Here is a 22,306-nt window from a genome sequence, read left to right as displayed (position 1 = left end):
AGTTCATGCAGAGCTGAAAAATCTGACAAAGCAAGCAGTATTGATGTAATTTGCCTCTACCTACAGAAAAAAAGGTGGAATTTACTAATTCTAAAATCCTGATGGACATGCTGAAAAAGGGATTTCTTGATTACATTATGCTTATTTGATAAATCAGAGAACAATATGCCGTGTTGTACTGAACTTTTCCTCCCCTCCTGTTGCATATGCATGCCTTGAGTAATGATCTCAGGTACTGTTTGAGGTCATTTTTAAGTGAAGTCTAATTTTCATTCAAGCATAATTGGTCCAAACCATATTAAAAAAAAAAAAAAAATGCCATCCCTTACTCTATAAAGGATTTAAAATGTAAAAATTAGGAATATGAATTAACAAGTTAGATATATGATAATTTAAATAAATATTCATGTACATACAATATTTGATATTATTTTATACCAAAGGAACATTCTGTAAAGGAAACAAATTGAAATTTTGTTGACTTTTCATGTTCTTGACAGCTCATACCATGAGCAATACTGGTGGTGTAAGTGTTTTTTATATTAAGCAGTTTATTCAGGCTGACGTATTTGGGGCAGACCTAAAGGGGTAAATTATGAACTGAAGTCTTGGGTGCAAGACAGTTATAGTCTCCGACCCCATTATTTGTATTCCCAAGGAGTGATTAATGGCTTAATATTTCAGTTTTCAGGATGCAAATGGAAGTCTCTTTTTTTCAGCATCTGGATGCCAAACTTCACTCAGTATCAAGATTACTCAGGATTGGTCGAACATTTTGCTTCTTGTGTGTTACTAACCTCCAGATATTTTGAATCTGTTTCCCTCCAGAAAGAAGAACTTAAAGGACACTATAATCCATCACACTTAACTTCTCCTGCAAGTTACCAAACACCTGGTTTAAATAACGTAAAAAAATGTTGTCAGGTATTTCAGTGAAATGAAGTTTCCCTATTAATAGTTCTAGTTCTTTTGGTTATTTAGCACACTGACTAAAATACTAAAATGCAAAAATCTGAAAATGCACTATTATTCCTACTGTACACCTGTATTTGCATCATCAATTTTTGCTAATTAAGTGCTTTTCCATAGTTTAATGTATTTAAAGATTTAACAGATTCTGAGAAGGCTTGTTATTTTAGAAATTAGTGATCTCAAGATTGCAAGGAATCTTTTTTGGTGTGTACATTGTAGGTACTCTGCTGAGACGACCAAAAGCTATGTGATTTCATTCATAATATAGAGAGTCTAAATGTAAAATCCTACCAGGTACCACTGCTTAGAGCTGGGGTATATTAGGGGGTTATAGGGTATATTAGTTTTGAGTTGGTGTTACTTTGGGACAGTCATCTGATTTTTAGTCAGTTTGGAGAGTGAGCAGTGAGAATTTGTGTCTGACATCTGAAAAAAAATTTGATATAGCCTCGCTGATTTTTTAAAGGTTAGCATGATCAAACTCGAAGAAGTACACTTTTAATGCTGAGAAAAAGAAAGATAATATTGCAGTCAAGTGAGAGTTGCCATAAGCAGACTATCTGTTCCAGTTCAAAAACAAAGCCTTGCATGTTTCACGTTGACTTTAGCATGAAGACAGGTCTTAAGCAAGACCAATTACAAGAATTTAAAAAATAAAAAAATTATTCAAATGGTCAGACTCTTGTCAGCAGCAGTAGTGAGGCACTAGGTGAGATTCAGAAGCCACTCGTGTAAACACGTATAAGCTATAGTGTCAGCTGTTCCCCGCTGTCTGCCTCTGTGCATACAGCTACGTACATGGTAATGGCAAGGCCAACAAAGTTCTCCTACCTCTTTCACTGAGGACCACCCTTTGTAGGGCTCTGCTTTTCCCCTTTTCACCCACGTGCCCCATACACAGCCTATGAGAAAACAGTGAGTTTGACTGATCATAACCAGCCTCTATGAGTATTCCTCCTTCCCCTGCTCTTCCTTACATGGATATTTCCTTACCCACAGGCAAAGAAGAGAAATTCTGAAAAGACCTGAGTAAAAAATAAATATTTTTCTGATTCATGTATCAAACGGAACACAGTCGCATCAATAAGGCACAACTCTTCCAGCCTCCACATCTGCCTTACAAAACTGGCAAAACCTTGTCTTCTGCATGTCCTCCTGGGACTTTAGCTACCTTTGATATGTGGGTAATCAGCCACACCTCCTGAAGTTCCTCATGATCGTGAAACCTGTAATTAATATTTTTTAAAGTCTCATTTGACAGAAGACAGTACTATTTCCTTTTAATCTCTTTATGCCTTTAAAACAGAATTTTGTAGTGACCTGCATGTTTCCTGTTCTTTTGCTCTCTCTCCAAAAATCTCTTTATAAGAAGTGCGGAAGCAATTTTTTTAAAGAAATCACCAAAAAATTATACCTTTCTAAGATGTTTTGAAAAGTAGCCAAAGAAACACCTCTAAAAGAAAATAGATTTTAACATCTTTCTAATTTTGCGTTCCTCAGTAACTTGGTGTTTTAATGCATGTTAGCGGTCATATACCTCCAGTTCTTCTGAAAAAAAAAAAAAAACAACACTTCAGAAGGTAAACATACTGGATGTTGTGAAGAAACAGTGTTTCTCATGAAGTGTAGCCTTAACTTAGCAACACAGATCTGATCTGGCAGAAACATCAGCAACAGACGTTCTCCAGGCTATGGAAACTCTTTGCAAAAGCCACATTAGAGCAGAGCCCAAGTTGTTTGTGTGCCTCAATCTCATATTTCATAATTCAGTAAGTTTGAATTTCTTTTAAACTGAACTTTCACTAACTAGATTTTTTGAGTTGTTGATAGATTTACAATTTCTGCTTTTAAAAGTGACAGCAACCTCTCTTAACAGCTCCGTGCTACCTTTCAAACACTTCTTGTCAATCCTCCCTCTATTTTAATGTACTTCTAGTGTTCAGTGTGTTTTTAAAATGTTAGGAATTCATGCTTTTAATGTAAAACTCCTAATTTTATAGAGAATGGAAAAATAGTTAAGAAATCCACTTAAATAAAATGTATAAATATTTGTTCATTTTTCTTAGGGGATATGACCAAGCTTCATTGCAAACAGCATAGAAAATAGCCTTCAGAAGTAGTATTAACACATAAAGATTAAGACCAAACCCCATTTTAATATTGTTAGATGATAAGATTACACACTTGCTGTAAATGTCATCTTGATTTTGAAGCTTCGATCTAGACTTTCATGATCCTCACTTAAATAAATGTGTACATTATTGAAGTGCAATTGCCATGGACTGATTATGGTCGTTGTTTCATCAGGTGGAACTACAGGACTTTATTCTGAGGTACTCTAACATCCCTTTGCTTACCTTTGGGAGTGGTAAAGATGCTTTGTAAAGTGTGAGTTAAACTGGATCCAGTACTCAGTTAATTTAGATCCAGGTATATTACAATGATTTTCAATTCTTTTTGGTTTGCTTCCCCATGTCTACCTCTGAAGAGGTAGATGTCTGCAAAATGAATTATAATTTCATTACAATGACTTTACTTCTCTTATTTAGCTTTTCTGGATGTCTTGGAAACAGTTCATCCATGCTTAGGTTTCCTCAGGCCACCTGTTGAAAGCTGCAGCTAGAGTCAATTGAAACTAGTGAGTAATGAAGATAAGTAAAATGGAATTCACTAACTGGAGGTGAGGTCAGCACAGTGAAGTTATACCTGTATTATCAGACTTAAAACCATCTCTAGATTTTTATGAATGTCCAAAAGTGATGTTAAAACTTCAGTTCTGCAGCTTTGCCAAACCAGTGGAACTCAAGTACAGGTCTATCACATAATCTGTACCACCCTGTTTTGGTGTTATTTGAAAAATAAGACAGCATTGACTGAGGAAGAAAAGAGCAAGCAGTGCAGGATAGAACCTCCTCTGCTGCACTGACAAGTATTTTGATGGAGCTGCCTAATCCCGCTTCTAAACTAGACCCATTCTGTTTCATAGAAGAGCTGAAAAAAAGTCAGATCTTGAGGTAGGAGAAATGTAGACACTCTAGTTTTTCTTATATCACAATATACAGACATGTGATGTTATTGCATACAGCTGACAGAAGTGTTTAAAATGAATAACAATAACTGTGTGCAAGATAAATTAAGTGATTTTTCATTGTATAACTGTCATAGATCTGTCACATGATTTTTTTCTATGTGTGAGTATTGATTGCTGGCAAATTTTGCAAATGGTAAGCAATATTAATTTCAAAATATTCAATTCTTTTCTTTATTTTCAAAGGAAACATTAATATAAATTATTTTTATTTAAACATTATTATTTCCAGGCAAAATAACAAAGAAGAAAGAGAGAAAAATATCATCTCTTGTATTTCGCTGAGATAAGCAAAGTTCCCAAAGCACTTTGCAAGGCTGAGTGAAATGAAACTCATCAGATCGAAGTGTCAGGCTCATGATGTTTAAGGCCAGATGGCAACTGAGCACCACACAGCCACTCACTTTCTTCCCCCCGTCCCCGGTGGGATGGGAGATTTGTGAGGGTAAAAGTAAGAAAACACATGGTTAGACATAGAGGCTGTTCAATAGGTAAAGCAAAAGCCATACACAGTGAAACAAGGAAATAATTCACTGCTTCCCATTGGCAGGCAGGTGTTCAGCCACTGCCAGGACAGCAGGGCTGCATCACGTGTAACACTTACATGGGAGGACAAATGCCATCATTCTGAATGTCCTTCCTTTCCTTCTTCCCTCAGAATATATAATGAGCATCACATCGTATGGTGTGGAATATCCCTTTGGTCAGCTGGGGTCAGCTGTCCAGCTGTGTCCCCTCCCAGCTTTTTGTGCACCCCCAGCCTACCCATTGGTGCCTTGGTGTGAGAAGCAGGAAAGGCTCTGACTCTGCGTGAGCACAGCTCAGCAATAGCTAAAACATCCCTTTATTATCAGCATTGTTTCCAGTTCAAATCATAGCCACATATTAGCTACTGGAAATAAAATTAACTCTATCCTGACCAAATCCAGCGCATTCCTGTATTACAGCTAGGGGAACTGTAGAACAGAGCTACCAAGTAGACTGTGTGAAAGTCAGAAGGAACATCCATTTCAGCTTCCTTGTACACTTTACCAACTTAGAGGCAGACCTGTATTTCCAGGCTGCCATTTCAGTACTGTTAAGGATAGGAGTTCCTGCTGAGCTGTGTAGTGGCCACCACCACCACCTGCCTGCTCGGAAGGACTACATGGGACTTGCAGGCCTGGTCCCTTCACAGGTAGCTACATGACAGCATCTTTGCTTGCTCACTCTGCAAATGGTCAGATCTCTTTCCTTGCTCACTCTGCAAATGGTCAGATCTCTTTCCTCTATTAAATAAGGACCTTTGTAAGAGACGGGAATAGAGTGAGCAGAATCGACCAGAGGAAAGTGTATCTGGCATATTCAGGCTCTAAGCAGGTACATTGTTAAGTTCCCAAACTTGATACAATGTCTAGAACAGGGGTATCAAACTCATTTTCACTGGCAGCCATGCCAGCCTCTGGGTTGCCTTCAAAGGGCCAAATGTAATTTTAGGATTGTATAAATGTAGGAGTAGTTACATGTCAAAATGAGTTTGACACCCCTGGTCTAGAATCACTGATTTTTCAGAGAGACATTTCCAGGAAGTATCTTCTCTTCTTTCCTCTTTCACTGCTTTAGGGGTGATTAACAGTGCTTGTACATTCACTGCTGCACCTGCAGGTAGTGAAGAGATGTATTCACAACAGCAAGCAATTTCACAGCGTGAGCACTCAGAAGCATTATTTATTACTACCGTTCTAGCTAAAAAGTCTGAGACTGCAAAATGGTAACACATACAAGATCTCATCACTCATCTGTAATTTGCATTTTTCATGGATACAAACCTGGCTGGCTAATTGGGAAGTCATTTGACTTGAGACGTAATATACTTTTACCTTCTGATTGATTCAGCATGGAGAGAATATATTGTGTTTTCATTACTCAGAGCCAGGAGCAATTTTCAACTTTGTGTTTTCTCATTTCAAACAAGAGAAAAGATTTATACGCCAGAGTAATGGATTGGTCCATCTAATTCAGCATACTTCCAGCAGTCACCACCAACGCTGTGGTTGTTGCTGAGAGTGTGCCCTTTCCTGATGATTTTGCTATCAAAGAATACAAAATTGCACAGTGGAAGCAGAACATGGGAAATTCCACTCTGTCCAGTGCAGGTGACAAACATTGTAATGGATGAAATCAGACGTCCAGTTGTTGTATATTCTGTGATTGAGCTGAAGAAAAGGGGACTCAAGCTTGAACATGGCCTTTTGACAGGTCAGATCATGCCCTGTTCCCTCTCCAAGTACTGGTTATCTTTATTTCCAGAACTGCTCATTTTTAAATACACATAAGCAGGCTGATAATTCTTTTTTGTTCATAACTCAGAGAAGGGTCAGTTTTGAAATGAGAGGAACATGGATACCAGCCTGGGACAGAAGGTGGTTGACGAAATGCTGCCAACACAAAATATGACCCAACACACAGCTGCTGACTCACACAGGGGGTGGAGGGTCTCCGTCTCCACAGCTACTACCAATGGGGGCATTGGACTCATGTCGTTGCCTGTCATGGCTGACTCCCTGGGTGGAGAAAGACCACAAGTAATTACAGAAAAATAGAGAAGAACATCTGGATGAAACCAGTCTCACTCAGTAATCACTGACATTATTTGACTTTCTAACAGCTATGATGTTGTAAATAGCTTTACCCCTCTAAATAACCCTCAAACCAAACCCAGCCCGTAATTCATTTTCACCTACCCTTCCATGAGGCGTGTCTGCAAAGACTGGCAGTAGGTTCAGGGTGTGGAGATACTCAAGACGATACAGAGAAATGTACCTGTTTCTGCACTCAGCTATGTTAAGCATATCTTGTTGCTCTGGTTGTGTCTCTCTTGCTCCAAGAACCTGAAGTTATTTAGACAGAGAAAAGAAAAATCAGTGCTATGCAACCTCTTTATGTGACTGTGCTTTAAATTCTTTATCTCTTATGGCGGGGTTGATCATAGGGATAATACTATGGTATTGCTATAATATTCTCAACATCTTAATACCTTCTAGTTCATTCATGCAATGAACAGTACACCCCTTGTGGGAGCTGTGAAAGTGTCATTCATATGTCTTAATAGTCTATGGACACTTGAGCTCTCTGATATCATTCTAGCAGCACACCAGGGATGTTGCCACGCAGAAAACAGCAGTTATGTTATAAAATTCCTATTTCTTGGTTATTTGTCTTTGTTTTACAAAACCCTTTCCTACGCCTCCAGATCTCCATAGAGTGCTATTCTAACAGTTTGTGCTAGGAACTTTTGCATGCAGAATCCATCTAGTTCAGGCACATAACCTGAGGTTGAAATTTAAGCAATTTGAAGTTAAAAAGCAGTGCCTGAGCTTTTCAGTCAGCATGGAGAGGGAAACGTCTTTGCAGGTTTCCAGAGAGAATGTTTCTGTGGGGGAAATCCTGTCGACTTTCTTGAGCATCTGAACTGAAGTTTGGTGGAGAGATGGTTAACATCTAAAGTATGACACATAAACCACAAATATAGAGTGCATGTTCTCCATCTTTCTGTGTGACAATGTATACCAGAACCCAGTATGGGTCTTGTAAAGACCCAGCTAAAGAGACAGAGCTTACTTGTGTTTTTGTTAATGACAAAGTGTTGAGAAAGCCCTTCCAGGTGGAGACAGACTGTTAAAAGTCTGAAAAGGTGGAAGACAACAACATCGCTTCCCTTGCTGTGGTGCAGCTCTCAGGGAAGAACAACCTTTGCTTCTGAAAAGGAGTGATACAAGGGTCCTAAAAGCTCTGGTCTGTGCATTTCCTAGACAGCTTTCTTCTTGGAAAGCTTACTTGGAAATCTAGTTAGAGGATTGCTCTTGCATGGTCTAAAGCTATATATAGTCTAGGACAGGGGTGTCAAACTCATTTTCGGTGGGGGCCTTGCAGTTGCCTTCCAAGGGCCAAATGTAATTTTAGGACTGGATCAATGTAGGAGTAGTTACATTAGTAACTGAAATCATCAGTAGCCGAAAATGAGTTTGACACCCCTGTTCTAGGATGCTGAGAAAACAAGGCAGCCTTCTGTGTCTAGCTTGGAGATATACCTATTAACTTTTGTTAATGTTTTTTACTTATTATACACAGTGGAAAATATTATAAATTACAGTAGAAAATATAAATTTTTGAAAAGCCATGTTTGAGCTGCTATGTATCACATTTAAAATGACTAATAGAATAGATATTTCAGGAGCAGGTACAAAGAGTACAACCTACAATTAGCTGTTGACTGTATAATACTTTGTAGTCAAGGTATAGCCTGACAGCAAAAATGAGATTTTATGGAGGTGTGATTACACCCACACCATCTTCCTTCAGTGTAGTCCTTCTCAGGTACTAGAGAAAGTCTGCACCTGCTGCCTGTGGGACTTGGAAGAGCAAGTCCTGCTTCTGTTTTAGTGCTGCTCCAGAGTTCAATCTTTCCATAAAACAAATCTTGCCAATGGTGGTTTGGGGTGTACTGTATATACTCAACACATCAAAATGTCTTTGTGGGAGCTCCAGTAGTGTAATTGCAATAGGGGTACATCAATGGAGTGAGTCAAGTTGTAGAAGTACAGTGACTCATTGGGGATTTTTGAACCTATTGTTTCATCAGTTTGTCATATAGAGTGGTAAAATATACAATCTTAGAAATGGGAAGAAGAAGGAAACAAAATGAATATGACTTGTAAAGCAGCATACCCATAAACTACAGGTAGCAGATGAACCAAGTTACAAACAAAAGCAGAGTGCCCTCTTGTGGCTTCTAGAACAGCCTGAAAACACGTGAATATATCAAATGTTTCGTGTTGTCATGGGAATATTCTGCAATTAGAGTCTTCTGTAGTGGAAGTGATTTCTACATGTTCCATTATTTTTAAGGGAATTTTTAAAAACTATTTTGGTAATTCAAACGAAACTTAATTTAAATGTACACACTCCAAACATTTTTTTTTCCTTCCAGCTTGGCAATATAATACTATATTATTCTTCATGAATGTGAGACTTCCCTTTTTAAAAAAATGCAAGGAGTATTAATCTGGTTACTCTTCCTCCCCTCATTCCGCGCCCCCCCCCCCCCCCCCCCCATTTCCCATGTTGTTAAATATTATTTTATTATTTTTAAAAATCAGTTTACTTTTCAGTAATAGTTGCCAAAAATATGTATGAAACTACAGAATCATTAAGATTGCAAAGAAAATAAATGACAATCATTATGAATGCTAACCTATATTGTTAATTTTCCAACACACTCTTCTGTTTTTCTTCTGACATTGATTCTGTCTTTTTTTTCTCTCCACAAAATGTACTTGAGATATTTCATTTCACAAGTGAAAGAGGTTTAATCTATGGACCTGACAAAAAGAAGATTGTATGCAAAAATGGTATTGATGAATGTACTTAAAAAAAATTTGTATTACCATATTCTCAATTTAATAAAACCTAGGTTTCATGAATATATGTTTTAATTATAACATTAGAAAAAACCCTCACATTTGGAGAATAAATACAGTGCAAGCAAGAGGCAGGATCATTGAAGAACAGTTTCTGTATTTTTTTTCTCTTTCATTTCCAGACTTCTGGCTTAAGCCTAAATGTTTTATATCAGGAAATTAATGTTAATTTAGTGTATTTACTAGTAATTCAACCTGACTCTAAAGGTGAATTGTCTGTATGTTTTATACTTACCACCAAATTTCTGAATGCACAGACATTCAGCATTAGAACCTGTTTCTTTAACACTTGGTACTGAAGTCCTAATACAGTAAATTAAAAAAAAAAAATAAACTACACAACTCTTTTTTTTTTTTTTTTATTACATCTTCAAATGACTACAGATGAATGGAAACTGGATTTCCTTTATTACAAAATATCACAAAACAATTACTTCTAGAAATGAATCATTATCTGTACAATGATACAGGCACATGATAAATTGAACTATTTAATTAACTAACATATTAAGTATACACTATTACTTATGTCAACATTAATGATGAAGTGTGAGTCTGTTCTCAGCATTTCAATAAAATATATAAGAGGATACATTATTTTATAAGATTTTTAATGCAAATTGATCACTTTCGGTGTCGACATCTCCAATCAATTAACATATGAAACAACCTTAAGCATAACAATGCTTTGACTCAGCCAACAAACAGATGAAGAATAAAAAAACAAACAAGAAAAAGCAATAACAACAATTACTATTCTCAACCTTCTATGAATTCCTGCTCAAAAATTTCAGTAAAATTTACTGTTTTATCAAGGCTCGCTGGAACTTAGTTTCAAAGTGTCACCAGAAAGCCAAGTCATCAATTTTTCTGTGTCATTCAGAGACAACATGGAAGCTAAAAGCTGCACTCAGCTGTTTTGCTTTTTGGGAGAACATGGTGGGGTTAAGTAATCACCGTTTACTACACTGTTTTTGTTGCTCACTTTGTTCTGTGGCATTTAGGATTGCTGTTTGCATCAAGTTCTAAAAAATATTATATTTCATTATATTAGCAGAAATGTTTATAACTATGTCTGGGACAGCAGATATCAATCGACAGACATGTGCATACCTATACACATGCAAGAAAAGAAATTGCTTTCAACTAGCATCACCAGGTATGCATTTTTTCAATAACCAGTATTATGTGTGAATATTTAGTAACACAGTAGGTGTGGGTTTGGTTTTTGTTTGTTTGTGGTTTGTTGTTTGTTTTCTTTTTTGGGGGAGTGGTTTGCTTGTTTTTAATACATTTCTTTCTAACACTGCTCTTTAAGTGAATACCTTCATTTTTGCAAAATTAGCATTCTTTTTAACTGAAACATTGGAAAAGACGGAACTGTAACATTTGCTGTGTGAGAGCTTTAATATATTAAAGGAATATGTTCCATCAACAGAGGGCACTCTATGGTTTTCAAAGGAGCCTAAGAGAAACTTAAAAGGGTTCAGTAGGAGATAATCAAGTATGGTTTTCGAAGAGTCTTTAGTACTGGTCAATCTATAATTTATTGGAAATGCTACTGATTTCCACAATAACATACAGAAACGAAAGGGAACCCCATCATTTGATAAAGTCAGATATTAGGATTAAACCTGTAATGTACTCAGTCAGCTTTTAGTTACATCTTCAAAATTGTAAATTATGTGTAAAAGTTGTAGCATACTCTGAGTTAAAAGTGTATTTACTCATTAATAGTGAGTTTACCCTTGCTGGTTGTTTAAAAATGATGACTTTGAATACCATAAGTGTAGACAGCAGAGACATCACTGCTGTTCCATATAAGATATTTCTTCCAGTTCATTAACAGGTTAGTTTCCTAGCACCAGTCTATCTCATGCTATTGATTTTACTACCCATTTTTATTTCTATTGTTCAGTTATTTTCAAATTAAAATAATTGCATTTAAGTCTAGAACTTTAAGGGGAGTTTCTTTAGAGTAAATTAGGTATTTTTAGGCTATCTGTCTAGAATGCACAGAATTAGAGTGCAGTAATCTAACAAAGATGTAACACTAAGTGATTCATTGATACAACATAAAACTTCAGAAACCACTTAAAAGTAAATTGTGATTTTCAAATGGAAGGCAAAGTGTGAGAACTCGGCAGGAGTAGTGCATGCAGAACTATCGTGCATTAAGGTGGAATGTATGCATTTGTGTAAAGTAGAATGAGCGTACTAAAACCCCACAAGTAAAACTGGAAAAGCAATTTTGCCTGCTAGCTCTGGAGAGCACAGCAGCTGGGCACAGGCACAGTTTTGTGTGTTTGATTGTCTTCAACAAAACCTGCAAGTGTGTGATCCACATGTATAGGTGGATGCACATGCATTAGGCAGTATAAACATCTCCAGCTAGAGATAAGATACTAAGGGTTAAGGCAGAGAAAAGTGCAGTACAGTCTTCATTTTTTCAATTCGTCTACAATTAACCATCAGAGAATTACTGTATAATACATGATTGTAATTACAGCCTATAAGAGAGCCAGTGAAAAACTAGTCAAAGTTTAGAGGGCAAATTCTTATCTTTTTGCCGTGCCTGTGAATGTGGCATGAATTCAGGGATTTCAGCAAAGCTGCTGGAAGTGTACATGGATCCCAACTTAGCCCTCACAAGGAACGAGGATTCCTTTATTGCAAACATGACTAGTTAAAGTTAAAAGCTGTTTTCTGTGCTTTAACACTTAAATTTGCCAACAGCTGTTTCAACATTTATAAACACAATTCCTACTGGCTGCCAAATAGCCATAAATTCATTTCTGCATATTTTTGAGTAGTAGGCATAAAAATAATTATGTCTGATTAAATCCACTTATGCTTTCACATCTTATAAATCTATAATAGATGTGAACTGTTGAATTGTTGCACTATGTTATTTCTAAACAAAAATTCCATGGCAAGTTCAAGACAGGTTATCTGCAGATTACGAAGAAATAATTTACTAGATACAGTTGAATTGTTGTATTTCACAGTTTCATTTCAGCTAGAGCCCGCAGTGTCTGCTAAGCGACAGCCTGACTCCGGGCAGCATGCTATAGGAGATTCAGGTGTTCTTTCACAAGCTTCCTGTCAGTGAACATTATAGATGCTCAGAAAAATCTTGTCTGTAGGAGAAGGAGACCTTCAGAGCGCTGCTACAAAACAGCACTTCTCGACACAGTATGTTTTCTCCCATGGAAATTTAAACTGGCTGGTGTTGCTGTTGAAATTGGTATTTTCCACAAGGAAATGTGCATTTGACTAGTTCAGATACGAAACGTGCATGATGCAGCAGACACTGTGCTTGCGAGTGTGGAGCTACAGAGACCGAGTTCTGCTTCTTCCCGCTGAGCACATAATGCCTTTCATCACATAATATTTAACCTCACGTCTTCTACCACAGTCCCCGGTAACTCTTCATTTTAAATATGCCAGCATTATTAATTCATTTGGTATTCACTGTAATAACACTGATCATAATTAACTCATTCTGTAGCCTCATGAATGTCGTAAGTACTCACATGGAATTCCATTGCAATTCAGCATTAATTAAGGTGCCACCTCATTTTCACAGAGAATCAAGAGCGTGTGATATGTCTCATGAAGAAACTCCTTTAACATCTCAGAGCAGTCCAAATATTTGGAGTGCATGGGTGTTGTGAATATGTTGGATATATTCTCTCTCTGAGGAAAATTGTGTATACTGTCTGGATAAATTATGCAAGAACAACATTGTCTAAAATACAATACGCACATGGCTACTCTGTTTGTCATTATGTAAAGTATATTGCACTGCATTTAATACTGATAAATATATTTCTTCCTACTTTATAAAACATGCAAATAGCCATGCTGTCTTTCTAGAGTTTAAAAGCAAAGCTATACAAGAAAAAAATTAATATCCCCTTTTAATTTTCTAAAACTACACCACACATATACATATTAATACATAGCAGATGGAGTAATATTGTAATATCAAATGCCGTGTCATAGCTTAACCAACCTGCTTGCTGCAATGACATTGTGAACTAAATAATCTCCTTTAATTGAAAATAGGCATAAAATTGTCATGCTTTTTTAAGGCATGTTGTAAATCTGAAAATTAGTATACTGTAAAGTAAAAATACATGTTACATTTCATAGTAAGTTAATGAAGTACATATAAAGCTACGTGATGTCAGCACATTCTTTAAACTAATATTTTCAGGGCTTATTTTCTGGGAAAAGTGATTCTAGGCAAAAACGGGGCAGACAGGGTCTCAGCCTGTAAACTGATTTTCTGTGCTACAGTTTCCTGAACATTCTTTCAAAATGACCCACTTTTGCTCATTTTCTAATAGTGGAGAGGGCAGATATGTGTGAAGTATATCTACATAATGTGCGTTCACACAAAACCAGATCATATCAGCAGGATATTTGGGATGTCTGGTTTGGCTTGTTTGATAATGTTTGGTTTGTGTGGGAGTGTATGTGAATTTTTCATTTTGCTATGCTGAAAAACACCTCATGTGTAAAAAGAAAGTTTGAAAACTGAAAGCAATGCCATATGATTTAGGCTATTGCCTCATGTCTAAATCATATTCATTAAACTATCAGTCCACAAAGTCATCTGGACGAATTTCTCTTGGTCTACACAAAGGAGCCAAGGGAATTAAAAATAAGCAGAATTCAGCCAGTAAATGTCTTAAAATAATATTGATTTTTTTTTTAATTTTTTTTTTTTTTTTACAGTACAAATCTGAAACACTCTCACCATTGGAAATCAATGGCAAAATTTTAATTGACTTCAACAGGGCCAGCATATCATCTATGAAATGTAAATTTGAGACTGTGCTACATTTTTAACCTGCTAAACTGCAAACCGCAGCTTGAATAAAGATCTGCTCTTCTTTAATAAGTAACTATGACTCCCAGCAGCAATAACAGATGTTATGTATTAAGTGGAAGAAGAATCCCAGTGTTTTATATGCTATTGATTAGTAGAGACAGCAAATATGAGACATTCAGACACAACACAGTGAGGTTCAATCTTAGAATTCACAGAATTTAGATTTTTTTGTACAGAAGGCAAATAATTTATTTTTGAACACAGGTACACTGAAGAAATATGATCTCACTTTAGGAAAGAACCTGCAATATTCAATTTATAACTTCTTAGATAGAAGATCTATCATCTTGGCTATTTTGTGAGGTGCTGTCCTGCTTCAGAGAGCGCAAGCAAAGGTGTTTAGGTGCCCATCGTAGCCACCAGTGGAGTTTTTCATGATTTTTTAAAGTCAAGCCCTGAATTCAGCTCCCTAATCTGAACATATATGACTTTCACTCTATGTTTTCTATTCCAGAGTTTGGGGGTCTGCATTTTCTAGAAGCAGTGAAATTCATGCCTCACAATCTTGCTAGTTTATTTACTCCGATTTTATTTAGGCAAGAACCTCCTAAGAGGGAAACTGACTTGGAAAGTCTCACTGTTGCAATAAACATTTTTTAGCTTGTCTAGTCATTGTAATCTCCTGATAACTCCCAGAACAAGAAGTTTCAAAACCCATTTACTTGCATTACTAGGACAGCATATTTAATTTCTCTTTGAATTTCTGCAATGTTTCTTATGTGGAAGGAGAAGTGGATCCTGAATCATGAAGCTCAGCTCTCAATTTAACCTTCGCAAGAGCCATTTGGATTTTCATCACCTCCTTGGAAATACTCTAGGTGCAATTTTTATATTGATGCATTTGATGTTTATTATTTTGGGGAACAAATCCATCTCCTTTTTCTCAAAGTTCTGTAACCCCACCCCCCAAAATTATGAAATAATTTTGTCAGTCTCAAAAAGATTCAAATAAACCCTTTAAATATATGAGAGAGACCCTGATGCTCCTTCTCCAGGTGTTTTCTGTTATGCAATGGTACAGCAAAAAGGAGCACAGGAGGATTTTGCTCCTTGCTTATGAAAATTAAGCTGCAACAAGAATTAGTTGGAGTATGTATTTTGGAAAACATGGCAGAGTACTTGTGCCGATAAAAAAAAACCTGTAATTGAGACAGAATTAGACACTGAAAACAGAAAATAATACTTACTCTTGATACTCTAAAATAGATTAAGAAGAGAAAGCATACTATAAATGTAAAGTTGTAAGAACAGTAGCAGTGGAAAGAATGTTAAACAGGTAGGGTTGGTATGAAAAGAATAAATAGAGAGAACACCACAGAACTGATTAACCCTGCAAAAATCTCCTACTAAGGTAGTGTTTACCATAGTGGGCTAGGCCCACGTTACTACTCTGCGTCAGCACAAAAGGGGCATTCTTTCAAATTAAATAGAAGGAACATGAATACAACATTGTCATATGGTTTTGCTTCATTTCTGATTTGTTAGTTTCTCTTCACTAGTGGACAAATTAATTTTCCTTCCAAATAGGTATAGTTGTTTATTATGGTAATAATAATTAGAATAATGATAATAACAGTAATAAACAACAACAAGATATCGAACAAAAAATTTGCTTTTCCATGCCTTCATGTACACAACTTAAATAAATTGCTCTCTAAATCATAAGGAAAATACTATTTGAAAGAAATATCTTCTTTGAAGAAACCAAGCTAGTAACTACAGTCTCAAGCTCATGGATATTTTTAGCTTTTAAAAACCCCAAATAAAGGATGGTTAAATTTTTATCACATTTTCTTCAGGGATTATAAAGCCTGTGGGGGAAACAAAGATCAGAGAAAGATGGTGGAATTGTGACAGAATCACCTAGTAGTTGAGGTTGGAAATGGTCTCTGGAGATCATCTAGTCCTACATCTTGCTCAGAGCAGGGTCAGTTCCAGCAGGCTGCTCAGGAAGACACAAGGGCAGTTCTGGGCACTAAGATAGTAGGTTTTCATGACCAGGTCCCCTCAGCTGCTGTTTGACATCAGGCTACTCATTAACTACTTTCTACCTCAAAGGCCCCATCTGTCACAGAAAGATGTTAAATTCTAGCACAGTTCCTAAACTTTCCCCTAATTTATTGAAAAAAGTCCTTTCCCAGAGTAGTGAGATATTCTAAGATTATTTGAAAAACTGCTTTAAGACTACCTAAAGCACTAGCACGATACACTTCAACAATGTCGTAACGCCTGTGTTCACAGGATTTGTCAATATAAACTTATCCATCTGTCACCATCCGAGGAAGCTTGAATGAGTCTTGCTGACTCCTGCAAGTAGTAGTAGCTGAGCATATAGTGCTGAGCATAAAACTTCTTGCACAAGTGTTGTGAGCAACACTTTGCAGAAGTGCTGTCAGCCAATATTTGTTATACATCTACAGTAATTACCCAAGGAAGCACCATGTGAAGAATGATGGAAGATAGTAATTTCTCCTGGACACTTCTACCATGTCCTCTGCCCTAGTTACATCTGCCTTAATTTGCACTCAAACTAGTACTCAAAAGCAATCAATCAACCAAACACATCAAAACAGAAGAAAAAACACACAAGGTGTTGTTTATCCACTTGAGAAAAGGCATCTGACATGTAAAAGTTCTCAGAATTGAGGTCATGAACAGGAGCACTTTCCTAGTTGTGCAGCAGATCAGGGTGTGTTACTCTGGCATTTTAGCTGGGATTTGAAGTGTGCTTGCATAGCAGATGTCCCCGCTGTCCTTAGTGAGTCTTTGCTTGCCTTGAGGTGCAACCTTGGCATAGCAAATTCCTTTTGGAGTGAAGCTAAACTAGCAACTGCATTAGGAGAGCAGCTAGTGCTCTAACTGCTAGTGGGCATGCAGACCACGGGATCAGGCTAGAGAATATCAGAGGTGAAAAAAACCCTGAAATGTATATAATGAGATCTTCAGGTCTTCTGTACCAACTGTTCACTCCACTTAGCCACTCTTCTTGGCCTCGCACTTCTTGCTGTGCATATAGCCCCTAAGGGCTATCTCCATTAATGCTGTTTCCAAGCGGGAACGAATTAAGTTGCTTTGTGTTACAATAATTTCTTGCATCTCCTCCTTTGGCAGCTGCATAGGATCAGAACTGAAATTGAGTTAAAATACATCCCACCACATCAGGGTTTTTTAAAATCATGTGCAACATATACCTCTGTTTGACCACCAACAGTTTTCTATGCACTGATATGTTGTTCCCACGTATCTAGCACTGGCAATGCCTGCTGGATATTGCCCCTTCAACATCATCTAGCATTAAAAACTAAGTAGCCTTTCCATTAGTAATCTTTAGTTTCATGTGACTCCAATTCTTATATTCTAAATCTGAACATGTATTGCAATGTGCTTTCTTATCTTGTTTTTCAAAGAGATTAAACATATCTTACATTACTTCTATTACAATTGACTATGTCCTTTATAGCTAGGAAAGAATGGCTTGAAATACTCATCAATAAGAAAATAGTTTTAAAAACTGTAGTTAAGTGCAATGTAGCAGTAACAATAACTAGCATATGCGGTAGTCAAGGATTCCATTAAATTGTATGGTGCTTCAGAAAAGTAAGTGTTTTAATCAGTTGCACAGGGCCAGAAAATAGGTTTCTGCTTCTGAAAGAGTAGGAGACAAATAAGTTTGATAGAAGATTCATTCAGAGTAGCTGATGGTGGGGTGAAAAAAAAAAAAAAAAGTAAGATGTTCTCCCCTCATAAGAAGGTTGGATGAGGACTTCAGTACAGCAGTGCTGTGGCAGTTCTTCGAATGGGAGGTGACTATGGAGTGATTCTGTAAAGAAGTCATTCCTAGTTGGAGAATAAACTGCAGCATTTGATCTAAAGCAATTATTTGGCTGTAGCCGTCAGGGTTTGTGCCAGCTCTGGAGGCTGATGGCAGCTGCAGTTTGTTTCATGCACTACCTGAGCTCTGCTGGTGGTGAACGTCCATTTCCAGTCCCCTGAATGCCTGCTGCTCACCAAGTTCAGGAGGTCCTGTGTTAGGTCAGGAGCTAAAGATTGAGGTGCCAGTGGGCACCCATGGTTCCTCACACCTGGGAATTGTGGTCTGAAATTCCCCAGTGCACTTCAATTTTCTGGGATCAGCCAGCACAACAGCCTCCAAATGGCAGAGCAGAGCACAGGGCACTGGCCCTCCATTCTGAGCTCAGACTAAGGGTCAGCTCCTCCTCCCACATAAATCAACACCCTATATTATTCCCAGTCCTCTTACTGATAAAGGGGAACCCTACAGCTGGGACCAGAGTTTTCTTATTTAAACCAAATGAGGAAAAGTGACTTACTAAGAGGTCATTCATTTCAACTTTCCTGAGCTAAGCAGCAAGGACTGAGTTATGTCACATTTGCAAGACAATCCCAAGAGAAGCTGGTTTCCAAAGATCAGCATGCATTTTAGTCCTTCATTTTTCAGTCACACTGAGACCAATTTTACACGTGACTGTGTGCAAGGACTGATGCATAGGCACATCATCCTAGCTAGGGTGCCAAAGGGGGGTCATACTTCAAAGTAGAGGTAAGATTTTCTTTGAGTTCCCTTCCTGAGTGTCCGCAAGGTGAGTGTCTCCCCTGCGTTGGCCTCAGGGATGCTGCTTGTGGTTCTCAACACATGTAGCCAGGCAGCAGGGGAGAACTGGGGCCTTTGCTGCTTATACTGTCTCTTGTTGGTAGCATGATGACACTGAGAGATATGATGGGAGCTTTTACCTTTATGGATCAGTGCCACTTGGAGACACTTATTGACTAAATAGGCCATAGAAGGGTCTGGGATGCTTTGCATGCATTTATACCAGCTACTGCTTTTCTGTGGCATTTATTCCTGTAAGTTCTACTTCAGCAAATATACAGTGCATAGTATTTTTCATTAACTTGAGATACAGATGAATATGCTCAGTAAACTTCTGAAGTGTCCCTTCACAAGGTAAAATAACAAAAATCTTTGTAGCAGTCATTAAATATCTTAACAGACATATTTACTACTGCAATCAGGACAAGGCAAATGGATGTTTTTGGCAGAAAAAAAAAAAAAAAAGTCTTAAAAAGACACAGGGTCTTGTTGTTTTCCTTGCAAAGTATAAAATTCCTCAAAAATTACATGGTGTCACAAAGCCTGCCATAGCTTATAAAAAAAATTATGCACTGCCTTTAGTTTTATTAGGAAAATTACACTGTGTTAACTCTTTATGTCTTTGAGGGCACATCTTTACATTGCACAGTAAAGCTCCCTCCAGACAGATCTGTGCCATGTACACGGCACAGGGTAACACTGTATGGAGATACTTGCTCTTGAAAGGATACATCAGAGCATTTCATTGGCATAAACAAAGCCTGAGGCCCAGGGGCTGGCAGCCAGATTGGCCATGGGAGGGGGAGAGTTCTGGACAACGGGGGCACCTGCAGGGGAACCTCTCTGTTGCTGCCATGGGGTTGGAGGCATGGCAGCCGTGAGGGAGGCTGCAAGGATAACGTTTCTCTTTGATGCCTTCCTCAGTAGCACCAGCCAACTCAGTTTTTCTTGGTCTGTGACATAAGCGAAGTAGACAACAGAATATGTCTCAGTGCCACAGGAAACTGTTTGAGTTGTCTGTGCTTAATCACCTGATTTGCCTAAACCTGCCTTGCAGCAGGACCCACTGACTCCAGAGGTCTCCATCAACAGGCTGCCCTGCTCCTAGTGTCAGGGTATCCTGGCCAGTGCTGTCATGAGGATATGTGTCCCACACGTCCTTGTGTAGGGCAGAGCTTCCCCAATACTCCAGAGCAATGTATTTTCACCCACAAGCACAAAAGAGATCACTTTGTGAGCCTGATGTTTGGAATGGTAAGCCAAAACCTAGGCTCCTAAGAACTGTTTGAGAAATTATTCTTCTGAAAGTATGCCAGCTGAATAAATCTAGCACTATTACACCTCCCATAAAGCAAAACTATATGAGACAACAAAACAAAAAACACATGGACAGTGTGTATCAAATAAGTTTCTAATTCTTAGAGATTTTATCACACTAGTGAGCACCCTCTGCAGATATTTGCCGCTGCTTCCAATACCTAATACATAAGGTCAGAAGTTTTGTAGCTGCACTGTCACAAAGCAATGATTTCCAATCTTTTTCACCAAATGAATTCTTTAACCCTTTGAAGACAATCTCACCTGTAGCCAGGATTTAGCTGAACAAGTACTCTGTCCCATACAAAAAACATGGGTCATCACTACCTGTTTGAATTCCCATGTTGAAAGTGCCTTCCAAAAAGTCTAGGTGAAAAAGACACGGTGCTAATTTATATTCAAATCAGTGATGAAAGAGGGAGAAAAGCACAAATGAGGTCTGCCTGCTTAGAGCAAGAAATGTGTTTGCAAAAATCAGTCACTATTTGCACACAAAACAATGAACTTCTGCCTAAAAGGCCATGTAGCACATACTTCTGTTTTGAGGATACGAAGAAAGCAAGTTGTAATGAAGGTACTATGTCTGCATCAAGCCTTTTCTTTGTGGTTATCATTGTTTTGTGGCAATATTGGTAGAATCAAGTGGCATTAGTTGAAGTCTGATATCCATGATGAAGGAGTGTGGGGCAATAAACTGCTTTTTTGAGCTACAAAAGGTAGCCTGGAGCTGAGGTATTCAGTATGCACATAGCCATTTATTGCAAATGAAGTACTGAGTAATGGAAAATATTCTCAGGACCATCCTCTTGGTCCGTAGTGTAGGCTTGGACAGTGGGAGAGAAATCAGAAAATAACAGACACAAAATGTAGAGCAACTGAGTGACTCCGGTCTGACTATCAATCAAACCCTTTTCATGGCAGTGGTATTCTCCACTCTGTCAGCTTGACCATGCAACACCAATACCTGTTCCATACAGAAATACTAAATAAAAAATCTTTTCAAAAAATGCAGAATTTGATCAAAATATAAACCTTGAGATTCAAGGACTCCATGTTTGTCCTAGCCAGTATATTGCAACGTTTTTCACAGTTCCTTACTGATTTCATAAGTTCAATGATCACAGACAGATTCAATAATAGAAACTTAAGGACTAGCATCATTGGTTCAAGAGGCTTCTGAGACAGTTGGTCCTGAAATTTTTGTTTATGAAGAACTAGAAAACAAGTGCCGCTATAGCTTAACCTCATTCAATGTCTGATTTTAAATATTGAGTGACTGAATGCAGAATTGAAAATATCTGAACTAAACTACATCTGTTGTTACATCTCTCTTTGTTAAGGACATGCCGATAGGGAACTGATCTGCTGACAGCGGGAACTTAGTCACCGACTGTGAAAAGCAATGAGTGCAGCAAGTGCAAACAAATGTCTGCTCTAAGTCATGAGATAAAGAGGTCATTGCAGTTATCAAGAAATCACTTGAATTTAAAATAAGCAATTACTGGTAAACATCCAGTGAAAGGCACAGTAATTCTTCTAGTTGTCAGGGACTTCTGGTTGCTCCCGCCAGCCTTAAGTCTAGACCTCTTTACTAGTTTTTCAAATTAATTCTTCATAAGCCATCTAAGAATTGTGAAGATGGCTAAAAGTTTAATAGACTGATTGGTGGTTTGCCTCCAGCTTTCCATCCTTCAGGGGCTATTTGGTTCATATTTCTCAGAATTTCTCTGTAACCTTTAGGACTAGGAGTTTAGTTTGGGGATTTATTTTCCTCTCTTTGGCATCTCTAAAGCTGGGCATCTAAGTCTGCCCTTGTCATCCTTAGCTCTCTTCGTAGCCAAGGAGGAGTAAAAGGCACATCCAGTGGGGATTTACTCCAACTCAAGAAAAATGTCAAAGTTGTGTGAAATAAGTTCTTTCTGTAGCCACTGGTCTTCTTTATATTCCCTAGCTTT

The 22,306-nt window shown here is 37.8% G+C and overlaps 1 long non-coding RNA gene across 3 annotated transcripts in view; it reads left to right on the top strand.

Moving 5' to 3' along the window:
- Positions 1-22,306, top strand: part of LOC110365061 (uncharacterized) — a 96,583-nt gene that overhangs the window by 36,617 nt on the left and 37,660 nt on the right. The window contains exon 1 of one of the 3 annotated variants that reach the window (XR_010470075.1): positions 9,235-10,678. The exons of the other annotated variants lie outside the window; for them this stretch is intronic. This is a non-coding gene — a long non-coding RNA (uncharacterized LOC110365061). Of the gene's footprint in view, positions 1-9,234; positions 10,679-22,306 lie in introns of those variants that run through there. 3 annotated transcript variants of the gene reach the window in all.

Source organism: Columba livia, chromosome 2 (genome assembly GCF_036013475.1).
Source record: "Columba livia isolate bColLiv1 breed racing homer chromosome 2, bColLiv1.pat.W.v2, whole genome shotgun sequence".
NCBI classification, from domain to species: domain Eukaryota; kingdom Metazoa; phylum Chordata; class Aves; order Columbiformes; family Columbidae; genus Columba; species Columba livia.
This window is presented reverse-complemented; position numbering and strand designations above follow the sequence as displayed.